Here is a 14,555-nt window from a genome sequence, read left to right on the forward strand (position 1 = left end):
AAAAAAATACAGAAATATTTTATGTTTTTGTTTAAGCCCAGGTATGGGGGTATAGGGCTGCTGCAGATTGTCTGTAGCAGCTGACTATGATTTGCCTCATGCTCTAGCAGAAGGGTAGTTTTGCTAGCTGCTGATACTTTCTGTGACTGTGTGACATTTGGAATTCTGGGAACTTTTCAAAAGCTATATAAATACTAGAGCTCTGAGAGGTGGAATGGGAGGCTGTTGGTCATTTAGGGAGTTTATTTGAAGTCTGTTAGTAACTGTCATCAAAGAAGAAATGAAAGGAAAAAAATAGATTCAGGGATTTTCCTAATTCTTCTCTCCTATCTATCTGGGATTTTTTTCCTTTTATGGGATGAAAGGAGTTGGGATATTAAGGGGAGGAAAAGAACCCACAAAGTAGCAAAGATCTGCTGCACTTCTTGTTCACATTTTTTTTTTCTAAAAGTAACAAGAAGCAGCTGGCCTGCTACAATGTTCTGTATTCCGGTACAACAGTTCCCTTGCAAGGGTAGACAGGTACATGGATGTCCTTCTGTGGCAGTTTTGGCAGGAAATAACAAAGGTTAGCAGCTTTCTTGGCTACCCTCAGATCTTTCCTGTATACTACTGCAGTCAGTGACTATTAAGAAAACACATTTTTCTAAGATACAGAAATCTTGACTTCAGTACGATTCTGTTCCAATGATGTGAAGTGGACAGAGTCCTGAAGTGACAGGATAATAGAAGTTTGCTATTGAGTGCTGAAGGCCTCCTAGTGACCAATGGAGTTGTCCAACACATAGTTCCTTTTAAGTAAGTCAAAAAAGCAATGTGAAACAGAGCACCCCCAAAGCAGTCTGCATTTCCTCTTATTTCTTTGCTTTTCGGAGGCCAACAAAAAGGACAAACCTTAATCTTGTGCAATTCCCACCCATGAGCTGTGCTTTTTTGGACTATGGAAGGTTTCTTTTATCTTATTGGCTTTGAGAAGACAGTCCATTTTTTTTTCCTGGGTAAGCCAGCAGGCTTCAGGCCCAGTGCTCCCTGGAGACCACATGTGGTTTACTCTGGACAAATACTTTGAAACAAATTCCTGGCTTTCCTTCAGGATTACGGAGCTGACAGGCAGCTGCCACCCACATAGAAAGATGATGTCCGGTGCTGGCTAACGTAGGAACCCTGAGGGTATAGATGGTATAAACCACAAGCCTTGTGAGTTGGCCCTCAAATTACAACTCTCCCAGAATTTGGATGGTCACTTCACTGGTCTGTCACCCTACAGTTGCTCTTCTATAAGTCACACAAAGATATTTTTTAACTGCTTCGACACACCCTGTTGGATATTAAAATACAGTAATAAATCCTAAAAGACTCTGTTTCCTACAGGTATATTTTATAACCTAAAAACTACAGAGCAAAATTAGCCAAGATTCTTAGTCTTCAAATTTTCTACTTATTTCAGCATAAGCCAAATAAGATAGTGGCAACTGATTTTTTTTTTTAATTTTAAGAAGCTTTTTTTAAAAGGTCAGAGAAAAAAATAAGAATATAATCCAAGGCTTTTTAAACTTGATCTGAATTGCAGAAGACACTCTGTGTGAGCCTCCTATGGTCCCAGTGTCATCTTAGGACTGTTAGTTGGACCTGCTACTGAGTTTTCATACAGCATTTTCCTTCCTTCCTTTCAATTCTTCCTTCTTCTCTCCCTTTCTTGTTCTCCTCCTACCTAAGCTTCTTTTTTTCTTAAAGTAAAAGCATTTTCCATCAAGTAGAATGTATTGTAATGACTCATTTGACGATCTTCATAGTGCACACATCAAGACTAATTTTCTTTTTAAAACGTTTTAACTATTATTAACCTGCTAAAGTCTTACTCTAAAGCTCACAGCAGAGTTCAAGGGCTCAGGTTCATTAGTCCATTTCATAGAAAATGAGTTTTAAAGGTAGTGTACTTATTAGTATGGAGGGGATCTTAAGGAGTTTGAGTTTGGGCTCGAGAGATGGCTCAGTAGTTAAGAGCACTTAACTGCTTCCAAAGGTCCTGAGTTCAATTCCCAGCAACCACATGGTGGCTCACAATCATCTGAAATGGGATCCAATTCCCTCTTCTAGTGTATCTGAAGATAGCAACAATGTACTCACATATATTAAATACGTAAATAACTAAATAAATAAATAGATAAATCTTTTTTTAAAACTGGGGAGTTTGAGTTATTCAGGCTGCTGCATTGTGTCCCACTTGCTTTTCTACAGAGGGTCCTAGGTACTCCTCCTTTGTCTATTGGTCTTTTTTGCATATCTGTACACCATTAAATCTGAAACATCATTATAGTAAAAAGTAGCTATTTCACATACCACAAAGGAAGAATGTTCTAGCAAAACATCACAATGCTTTCTTAGCTCTTTGAGTTTTTACTTTATATTTGTTGCAAATGCTCATTTCAACTTAAGACAGCTTGTCTTCCTATATTATTGTGTGAGCCTGGAAGGTTACATGACGTTATATGTTTACATCAACAGGGGCTGCATCTCTCCCTGCACTCCTCAGAACCATCAGTATCAGTATTTTAGCACTTGTTACATGCCAGCCAATGTGTTGGTGACATAGCTTGCCACATGAAAGACTCCTGCATCAGTTCTGTGATTTCTTCTCAAGTTGCTTTATCTCCTCTACAATTTGATGATACTGGGGGTTCCTCCCTCAACAACCATTTCCTTAATTAACATCAAATTTTGTCCGTGAGAAAATTTCATCTCAAGAATGAGTAGTCATACAGCCTTTTGAATAACATTTTAAATGTCAGTCAAATTCAGTATGAACAGAGCCAGTCATTGACAAAACAGTCAAAGGAATAATGACCAAGTTCACCCATGTGCAACAAATGTCACAGACATCACAGTTGCCATCTTGACAGGGACTGTGAGACATGACCAAATCAAAACCAGCTTCACTTCATACATACTCAAGTAAGAGATCTGGACATTTTCTACTGATTTATTTACTTACTTATTTTAGTGATACTAAGGATTGAGCCCAGGACATTGGGCATCCTATCACTAAGATTAATACACAGTTTTTTCTTCCTCCCTGCCCCCTATATTTTGTACTTTTCATTTTGAAACAGACATTAGTAATTCATCCAACCTTTTCTTGAAATTGTGGAGTAGCTGGTCTTTGCTACCTTGTGAGTTCTTCTTTTTCCCACCCTTTAACCCCCTACCTCCTTTCACCCCCTATCACTAGATAGGAGAGAAGGAAGAATGAAGGAGAGAGAGGGAAAGGATCCTTGCATCTGAATTCTTTCTTGTTTATTCTTTGAACATGACTACTAACAAACTGCAACCAACCTCCCTAAACAAGCAACAACCACAAACCCCACCTATCAGGGCCCTGGCATTTATCTACCCTCTGAAAAGTTCCAGAATTCCAAATGTCACACAGAAAACTATCTGCATCTGCCAGAACCATGCCTCGCAGCCACTGTGAAGCAGTTCCAGATCCCCACACCTGGGATTAAAATGAAAACATTTTCTTATAATATTTCTGTGGGTTTTTTAAGAAAACAAAATTTCAAAATTGTCACTACATGTGGTCTTCCAGTATAAGCTTCCCAAGTAGCTGGGATCCCAGGCCTGTGCCACCATGCTCAGCTGAGACTGCACATCATAAGGGAAATGAAAACTTGGCCCAAAATTGGGCAGTGGGACACATCTGTGATCCCAGCATTCAGGAAGCTGACATAGGAGGACCAATACACATTTCAGGCCAGTCTACATCATGAGACCCTGCCTCAAAAATACAAAGCCAACACAGAAACACCTTGCTCAAAGCCTTCCAAAGTGGAACTCTATTTGACACCTTGACTTGTTCCCAAAGCCTGCAATACATTGCACCATGCTCTCGTCTTCAAAGCAAGTCCTATGAGCCATGGTAGGAGAGTCCTCTGATGCAATTTAGTGGATAGGGCACTCTGAGAACTGGGGTGACAGGAACTTAGGGCTGAATAAGACACCGTGAGGCTTCTTTAGTCCTGGGTTAGGTGAGTTCTGATTTGAATCTTGTGAAGTGAAGTATCTTCCCTTCTCCTCAGAGCTAATGCTGGCTTATTTCAGAAAGTGTTGGAATATGCAATCAGATAGATTTGACTCCCAACCAATGTGCAATTTGTGTAGCTTAGACATCAGAATGGAAATTTACTATAAGGATTATCTTTCCATTCAATGGAGGAAGGTTTTGTTTCTATAGTAACTGTTCTAGACCCACGTATACTTACATACTGACTATACTTCTGAAGTATGCAGCCCGTCCTTATGGGAGGACACATCATCTTAAAAGAACTTTTTGCCTTTCAATAAACATTGAAATTTTTTTATCCTTTTCACCTGATTTCAGAATAAAATAAAACTTTGTTTGTAAGAATTGCTAAGGAAGAGTTTCTGGAAATGAGAACCTGGAGTGACTCGGCCTTTTGCAGCTGTCATGGGAGAGTAGCTACTTGGTCCCCAAGTGGTTTCTGGGAACATACGCCCGGTCTCTGCATAGCTGTATTTCTCTCAGACTCTATTTTCCAAGCATCATCGTGTTTGCTGTGTTTGGGACGTTGCTATGCAAAACACTATAAAATAGTAGGTTTTTTTTTTCCTGAGGCAATCAAGAGCTGAGCAGATGCGAGTTTAGGATGATACAACCATTTCTTGGAACAGCTTTAGAGATCCTTCGGGAATGGTGTAAGAATGTTCATGATAAGAAGGGATAAATGCTTAAATTGTCATTCCACATCACCAAGGTCACGTGCCAGCAGCTTTGAAGCTATTGACACCATATAAGCAGCAGTTTCAAAAACTGCTCTCACTTGGATTTTTGCAAACAAAGACGTTCTCTATTTTCTTCTTCAAACTCATAATCTCCATGGGCTAGTCCCTTTACAAATCACATGGTACAACCTTATTAAAGCAACAAAACAAATGAACTAAGACTACAACATGTGATATTTATTCTTAAAGGGTCATTGCTTTGTTTTTCACATTATCTTGCTTCTACCCATGAATGTTAATTCCAGTTTTACTAATAAAGATGTATGGATGCTGTGGTTATTTGATAGACCTGTTCAAGAACAACTGTGAGATGTGTTCACTATCTCCTGAGCAAACATCGTTTGCAGACTCTAAAATTCAGTGTCTCCACAACCACAGAGACAGCATCAGCATCCTTAAGATCTGGAGTGAGGGCTGGACAGTGACTCAGTGAGTAAAAAGACTGTCTGAACCAGCATAAGGATCTGAGTTCAAATCCTCAGCACCCACATAAAAAGTAGGGTGTGGCCCCATGTGAGCCTGTTGTCTTAGCACCCTGAAGGAGTGAAGACAGGAGCATCACTGGAACTTGCTAGCTAGCTAGTCTTCACACTAGCTCCAGATTCAATGAGAAACCTTCTTTCAGCATTATAAAGAAGTGACAGAGCAGGATACCTGGTGCCTTTCTTGACATCTGTGATATTTTTACAATCATGCACACACACCTATGCGTATATCACACACAATAGAAAGGCAGAAAGAGACAAAGTGTAGTCATTTATAAGTTCAGTTCGGTGCCTGCAAAGGTTATTAGCAATTGTCTCCAGAAGTCCTAAGTAAGATATGAGATGTTCAGGTGTATAGAGAGAATATCTCTATGGCATGCGCAGGAAATAGAAGATAGGACATGTGAGAGGCAGAAAGAATTCTGGGACAGAGCCAGGCAGGAAGATGCACCTGAAAAGATGTGAGGAGACAGACAGTACCTGAGCATTAACCAGCAAGTGGCAGAATGTAGGTTAAATAAATGGGATATTTTAAGTTATATCAGGTTAGAGTAGACCCTAGCTATACGGCCAAGTTATTTGTAAATGTATTTTGAGTCTGGGTCTTATTCCTAGGAGCATGGGTCTGGGAGGAAAAACTGGACAAACTTCTACACAGGTAGTGTGTGTCTTCAAGCCTGCATACCTTTATCCTCTACTACAGCATCCAGCATCCCAGCATCAAACCTCATAAAATACTACTGGATTCAGTCATTCATGTGAGTTGATTGGCCCCAGACAGAGTCAGAGACAAATAAAAGAACAGAGACCATGTAGGGGGCTGACAAAAGTCACAGATGCACAGTCACATTGGACAAGGCAGATGTATGACACCAAGAGAGGATTTTAAGACAACAAAAGATACCCAAGGACACACTGGCCCCGTGATGACAGGAGGCATCTGCCTCTGCATGAAGGGGAATGGTTGTAAGTGTGGAGGGCTTTTCTTGCTTCCTAGTGTTGCCACATTCACCCCACAGAGCAACCTCTACTCTACTTTCTCTCTGCCAGCCCTGAAAAAGAACTCACACAAGAAACGAAAGAAGAGGGCCACAGAAGATGTTCTCTGCCTTGTCTTGGGAATAATCTGTTCCCTATATCAGAAGCAGGAAGATCCCAAGACCCTCCCTGTAGATAATGGTGTAAAGTCCACAGCAGGCACGAGAGAGGTAGCTCAGAGGTTAAACTCGCTGTGTTTCTTAGAGGACCTGGGTTTGGTTTCCAGCACCAATGTGGTGGCACACAACCATCCATCATTTCTGTTCTAGAGGGGTTGACACCCTCTTCTCACTTCCATGAGTACCAAGCGCGCCTGTGCCTCACATGCATATGTACATGCAGACAAAACATTCATACAGATACAATAGATTTTTTTTTTAATCTACAGCAATTTCCACTGCCGGTTTTCACTCCTAGCAGCTCTCCCATGATGACCAAAGTCACCAGGCTCCTTGTCTAGAGGAATCTGTTCAAAACAATTTCAATATACTGCTTTAGTCTATATTCCTATGTCTTTAGACTATGGAGAATCTCTTTTAGTTTCGAGGTGTGTTGAGCCAAAATTATTTGGCCAGGTTACATGTGTAGCTAAATTATATCTGTGTCTATATAAGAGAGTCAACATGACTTCAGAAAAATATACTGTAAATATAGAATTAAGTCAAGAGTAATACAGTGAGTAAGGGTAGATGTAATGAGACAGCAGTCATGATCTTCCATAGCCTGCTGCCACAGTGAGGCTCAGCTTAGTTGAAGGGTTGCTTTCCTTAGGACAACACCAGGCTTTTCATCCTTTCTTGGCATGGCATCCATGCAGGTCAGTTCAGGAGGCACCAACTGCTCACAATGAAAAAGGTCTCACAGTTTCATTAGGCGAGGAATGACAAGCGTTAGGAGTGAGCAAACCATCCCTGACACTCTCTCATGTTTTAACATGCACAGCACGTAGACACACACAGAGACAGACACATAGACATACTACACACAGACAATATACACACAGTCATACACAGATACATACATATGTGCATACAAGCACAGAAACACACAGAAACATACACACATATATACACATACATTCACAAAGACACAAGTGCACATACACACACAAATGCTCACAAACACAGAGACACACAGATACATACATATGTATGTATGTATATACACACAGACACAAACATATACACTTACAAGATACACATATATACATACACATGTACACACACACACACACACACACACGCATGCACACACACAGACACCAGTAGAATATTTCTGAACTTGTGGAGGCAGAACTCAAATCTGGGCCCTATGAATTTCATGTTCTTCCTGGCCCATTAGGCTGATAAGCAAAACAGTGGGCCTTGCTCATATAGGCAGTAAATCTGTTTATTAAACTGGGTTAAAAATAAAATGACCACGTGTTTCAAAGGCGTTAAGAGCTAGTATAATGAAACATAACAACACTGTTGCGTTTCCATTTCTATAGAAGTCATAGACTTACAAAGGTTTACTGGGGTCTGCATCATTAGAAGGGCTCAACCTAAATTAGCTCAGTCCTAGTCTAGTTTACAAGCGTTGTTTTATTCTATGCTGTTGACAAGGAAACTGAGGCACAGAGAGGTTAAGGGACTCTTGGGGATCTCATCACTAATGTCTAGCTATCTAATGCTGATAAAGAAAAGACTCAATGGCCCTGAGTAAACATACTCAAGTTTCTTTAAGGGACCTAAGGACCCCTTCCTAAGGTTTCCTGTCCCACATCCCATGCACACGAATCCCTGCTTTTGTAGAGTAGCATAGTTGAACTGAGTGGGGTTCATAGACAAGGGAAGGTTATAAGGCAACAGGGCTGGCAGCTCAGGGGTGCTGAGAAGTGTCTCAGATGAAAGGTGTTTTGATGTCCAGATACAGGCCCACAGGAAACAAGACCTGAAGAAAACAGGGCACTGTTACAGTTCAAGAGAAAGACACCATTTGCTTCCAAAGCTGGTAAGAAAGCTGCACATACCATCTCAATGGGACTTCTTGTTTGTTGTGCACCTGCCTCTTCAGGCCATTGTACTTTTCATATAAATGGCCCATACAGATCGTGTGTGATCACATGGTTTTCATCTGGTCACGAGGACTGAGGAGATTATGGAGCCTTGGGGAGTGGTTCCCTAGAACTGCAAGCCAAATATGTGGCAGGAATTTCCCTACCCAATCTATTTGCAGCGGGAGGTCTATGATTGGATAGGGAAAAGTAGTCGGAACTAAGGGAGGCAGAGACAGGAATGTGAAGAGAAATGTGGGAAGATAAAAAGGCCAGAGAGATGGAAGCTGACATTAACGCACGTGGTTTTAACCAGACTTTGGCAGAGATGTTATGAAAAGGTTAGGATAGATGGGATAACTTGTCTAATCTGTGTGGGCATCTTGTGATTTGAGTATTTGCTGATATATAAATCTGTTCGGTTAATCTTAAACTTTAGGGTTTTACTTTACTGGGTTACTGGGAGTTGGGTCTGCCAACAACCAGGTGATTATGTCTGTGAAGAAACTAGCGGCTCCAGGGTCCAGGAATGTGCGAACCAGAGCTGAATGCACAGCAACTGGTTGCTACGAGGGCAAACTAGAGAGAGTAGCCTGGCAGAACCAGCTTGGGAGCTCTAGCCCTTCAGGAGAGCCTGCTCAAATGAGGACACTGAGCTGGGACCAGGCGGCCACAGGTAGCCGACATTAGTGCAGGAACATGGTGGCTAAGCCGGGAGATAGCTGGTATTAACCTCGCGCGACAGGTGGCAAACCAACGTGCCAGGCAAGAATTCACTAGAAATGTAAAATTATTAACCAGAGAGTTAGAGTTGTTGTTTTTTTTTTTTTTAAGTGAGTATCTGAGTAGTGCTAAGTGAGTCACGTGACTCAAGCGAGGCAACTTTGAAGCAAAGAGACTGCTAGCAGCTCCCAGGCCCCCTGCTGTTGGGAACTGCAAGCTGCTTTTTAAGCTAGGAAAAGAAGTTGCCTGCCTTAACTGTTTTTCTAAACTGATCTGAGATGTTTAGCCTGTGAGTTAAGGGCCAAATAGCAAATTCATGGCTCTGAGTTTATTGTTAGGGTGTTTCCAAGATTTTGATGAGAAACAGCTGAGAGTAGTTAACGGACAACAGTCCAGATTATTTTACATAGATAGTTGTTTTTCAAAAACGTCAGAAGTCCACAGAATATGATGTTATGGACATTTCTTTATTAAAGATCATGTGACTAGAGGCAAGTCTGCTCCTGACAGCACCCCTTTCTTGGATTTAAAGAAGAAATTGAGCATCAATGGAGTTGCTCCAGTCATGGCGAGACAGCCACTAGGCAAGAATTGCCTCATTTCATCTACAAACAAATACTGTCCAGAAAAGGACACACTATGTGAAATAGTCGACTGATAATCTTGGCCAAGACAGGGTAATCATACCTTCAAAATTCTGCATTACAAAAATCTGTCAGATGATCCTGGGCCAGAAGGCTGAAGACCCATGCCCCAACATTTTGAAGTACAAGGGACTGTCCAGGTGATCAGCAATCTCTATAAACTGGCTACGTTTTTTAAAGCTATGCTTTGTGCTTCCCATATTTTCAGGTAACGTTAATTGTTCTTGGCTTTCTGATGGGGTTGAAGACTGATAGTCTCATAGCCAACCCAAGCTGGTTAGCACTGAGAAAGACGATAGAGATTTGAGAGGATGGTCTTCAGATGGCATACGATCTAAAGCCAGGACATGAGCCAGGCATAGAATTATAAGTCTTTTAAGTTAGAATAGGTGACAGAGGTTATATTTAATTGACAAAGATGTTGGACTGGGTGTTAGGTCTATCTTATATTTTATACATTACAAAATGGGAATAGTTGTGCTCAATTTATATCTGAGATATAAGAGATTTTTAATTGGACAGAAAGGGGGAAGTGTTGTGGATAGCCCTGGTCTTGTATTTTGATGCTAATTCTGCTTTCCCCGGAGGGGCTGCAGATGAGGAGTGAATCATATACACAGATGACTTCTTATGAACCTGCTGCCCACCTTAACTTGTAAATAAAGGCTAGAGTCGGTGACTGGGCAGTAGAAGGAAAGGTGGAGCTAAAACGTTTAGGGGAGAACAAAGAGGGGAGAGAGGAGAAGAGGAGGAGGACAGAGGAGAAGCACATGGCTAGAGAAACAGCAAGTTATAAGGGGTCTCATAGCTGGGGAATAGAGTAGTGTAGTGGTAAATCTGCCCAATCTAAGCGTGCAGCTTGTATTCATAATTACTGAGTTGTGTTTTATATGACTGGGTTTATTTGGGTTGGAGATTTATTGCAACACAAATACACTGTTTACTTCAATTTACAGCAATAAAGAATACTAACGATAGTACCAGAAATTGGAAACACTGTTATGTGAAACCTGACTGTTGTTGGGTCTTTGGCATTGGTAACTAGTTTGCAGAAAGAGTTTAGTCCAAAGAACTTCTAGAGTTTAATAGGCCATTTTGGAAGGAGTACAGAAGACTAGAGACCAATAGGAAGGCAGACAATGAAGGCTCATGAGGTGTCTGAGAGGACCAGGAACTAGACCAGAAGACATTCATGTTATATTTTAGCAAAATAAAAAAGCTGTGTTCTGTTTGTGCCCTGAGTATTTAAGTGAGGATGAATTTTTAAAAAATAACAGACTAAGTTGAGCTTAATGGTACACACTGGGGAGCCCAGCAAGGCATAGACATTCCTGTCAGAAGCTCAAGAGGAGGTCCAGCCTGACTTACATGAGACCTTCTCAAAACACAAGTAATGAACGGGTTGATTTGGCAGAAAAAAAAAAAACAGCATTCAGGCTGTGCCGCAGCTGTTACCCACAACTCTTAGCAAGGATGCACTGAGAAAGAGCTACAAGTGGATTAAGGAGGATATAGGAAGGCTGGGCGGTGGTGGCACGCCTTTAATCCCAGCACTTGGGAGACAGAGGCAGGCAGATTTCTGAGTTCGAGGCCAGCCTGGTCTACAGAGTGAGTTCCAGGACAGCCAGGGCTACACAGAGAAACCCTGTCTTGAAAAACAAAAACAAAATTAAACAAAACAAAAAAAGAGGTGTAGGAGATGTGTGGTTGAGGGAGGAAAGAGCATCAAAGATTTAAAGGCACTAGGCTTGTCTGCAAATGCAGACAAAGTGTCTGGGTTTGTTAAAGAGATTAGCTCCCACTGAGAAGCTACATACATGCTTTGCTTTGGTACAATAAGAAAGGTGGTGTTGTAAAGGCAAGGTCTCACCTACCTAGAGCTCCAGTTTAGTCAAGAAAATTCACAGAGAAGAAAATGCCTGACAAACAAAAACAGACAAACAAAACCATAAACAACAAACAAACACCTCACCAAAACAACAACAAACGAAACCAGAGCCTTAAGGATGAAAAAAGGACCTAGGCAACAAGTTTTCCAGAACTCAGAGCTGCTGCCTCTGTGGTCTGAAGGAATGGAGGGACGGGCTCTATCAAGAGTTGGCATTGTCCATCGGGTGCAGGTTTTTCAGGCAAGCAAGATAAGAGTGAGGACCTGTCCACTGGGGTCAAGTTATTTGTAGCAGGGTCAGATACCCACATGGAGCTCCCAAGGAAGGTGTTTGTCAAGCTAGGACCGTGAAGCTGCAGTGTAGTGGGAACCCTAGGGTATTGGTGATGACAGAAACATAGCATCCTCGATTAGGCACTGAGTGGAGCTGGCTCAAAAGAGAGGCCATGTGTGCCACAGGCAACGCTGCTAAGAGGTTGCCCAGGCCATGTGGAGCCCAGATGATGCTGTCACGAATCCAGATGCTGGACATGCAGGGCGCTGTTCGCCTGCCCTGCTGTGATTTGGTCCTACTCTCTAGACCAATCTTTTCTTTCTTTCTCTTTTTAAAAGATTTATGTTTAACTACACATTTGTGTGTGTGTGTGTGTGTGTGTGTGTGTGTGTGTGTGTGTGTGTGTGTGTAATCTGAGTGGCCATTGTTCATGTAAGTGCAGTGCCATCAAAGGGCAGAAGAGGAAGTTGGCTCTCCCTGGAGCTACAGTTATAGGCAGCTGTCAGCCAAACTGCATTTGTTCTACAAGAACCTTACAAGCTCTTAAACTGCTGAGCCATTATTGTTCCTGCTGTGGTGCATTGTTTTCTTGCTGGGTTCCCATTCCTCCTCTTTGTAATGGGAACATTTACTCCACAGTGACTGTTCCTCCCATTAGTCTCCACCTCCTAAATGTTCCATCAAGACCAAAAGCATCACAAATTGGTGACCAGTCTTGAACATGTTGGTCTATGGGGGCTATTTCCAATCAAAATTACATGACAGTCAAAGCCAAATATAATTCTTCTCTCTCTCTTTCTCTGTACCACAGGCTAACCTAACTTCAAGACCCCTTGCTGAAGCCTCACCAGTGCATGATTTTGTGTTTGACATTTTTGTGGATTGCTGTCTTATATGCGGGTGAGGGCAGACACAAGATAAGGCTAGAGCCTGTGATTGGGCAGTGAATATAGAAGGCGGGCTGGGAGTTTTAGGGATGGGAGAGATAGGGAGACACAAAGAGAAAGAAAGAAGATGGAGGAAGAGAAGAACAAACCAGATTCTCATGACTTTAAATAGCCACAGGTAGCTGTGAGTAACATAGAAGGTATGGATTGATACAGGACAATTTGTCCAATCTAGGTGGGCAGGGCAGCTTATATCAATTGGCTCTGAGTTCATTGTGTGGGCATTTTGTGGGTTGAGAATTTACTGATATAAATCTGACTGATAAATTACAAGCCCCTAGAATTTTGATTTTATTTGAGTTACCAGGGATTTGTGACAGCTAACCACAGGGGGCAAATGGCTGGGAATGCAAGCAGAATCCACAGTGAGAGTGCTGTGAGTTGGGCAGTTGCTACATGGGGACCATGGGGACCTTAGGGAAGAGAAACCACATTACTTGAACATAGCCGGCGCTAGCATGAGTGCCTTTTTTATATTTCACGAAACACATTTTCATAAACAAAATTGTTAAATATATCAACTTTATAAGGTCCAAAAGTTGCTCGGCTCGATAAAGAAAAGGGCAAGAGAGGAAGCCTCTCTTTTCTCAGAAGAAAATGCAGAAGATTCAAACTTTTCAGTAATTAGAACTTGTAGAAAATGAAAGCATGTGCTAGAAAGGACTCTGGAGGGAAAGAACAGCTGCTACGGTGGACGGGCTCTAAGTTTTCACTGAGAACTCATCTCTTTATTCCCATAGCCATCTATCTAACCATGTGGAGACTTAAAAGTCACTCTAAGTGATAAGAACTTGCTCATCAGGGTCCTCCGTTAATTTTGTCAAACGTGTGAATTAATTTTTTAAAAACACCAGAGAGCTGTTGGTGATCTATCTTGTGTGCTGAAGAACAAAGTTTGAGCATAGTCATGACTATGGTCCAAAATCTTGTGTGTGTGTGTGTGTGTGTGTATACATGTGTCGAGAAGATGGGAGAGCAAGTGGAATATGAGGAGTGACCTTGCTAATAACATTAACGTGATAATAAAGATCATTATCACATGAATCAGGCAGGGTGACTCACATTAAGTCACTGAGACAGGTCACAGCAGACTTCCTTATTTTAGGTTGTGCCACAACAGCAGCCCAGCATCCTGTACAATGGCTTGCTCAGCGTTGTGTGCTTGACTCTGTATTAAAAAGAGGGGTAAGACAGAAAGCTACTTTAGAATTGTGCTTTTAGCACTGTGTATTTAAAATAGTATTGCTCTTGGCAATCTTAAGGATGATGCTCAGCCTTCTGAGACTCGCCTTTCTGTGTCTCTGTGCACTGGGGGAACCCAGGCTGGTAAGCACATGGAGTTGTTCCTTCAAGGGAAGGAATGTAAAACCTGTTTTCTACCCAGAAGATTGAAGCAGATGTGTTAACTAGCCTGGTAACCTTTTACCATCTGGTAGTCAGTGACTTTCCAGCACTGGCACCTCCTCAAGACCCTTCTCATGAACTTGTTTTTTGCAGTCAATCTATAGAATCCATCTTTACAGAAGGTGTCACGTGTACTTTACAGAGTTTTGATGTCGTCATGTCTGATCTGTATTTCGCTTACTTTGTTCCTCTAAGAAAATTAGACATGTCTTGTTGTGAGTGCAGGATCGTGTTAACTATCACAAGACTAGTTTTCACCAGATTGTGCTGTTCTTAAATAAGCCTAAACGATAATAAACTCAGGCTCAGACTCCGAA

Source organism: Grammomys surdaster, unplaced genomic scaffold, assembly GCF_004785775.1.
Source record: "Grammomys surdaster isolate TR1022 unplaced genomic scaffold, NIH_TR_1.0 146, whole genome shotgun sequence".
In the NCBI taxonomy this organism is placed as follows: domain Eukaryota; kingdom Metazoa; phylum Chordata; class Mammalia; order Rodentia; family Muridae; genus Grammomys; species Grammomys surdaster.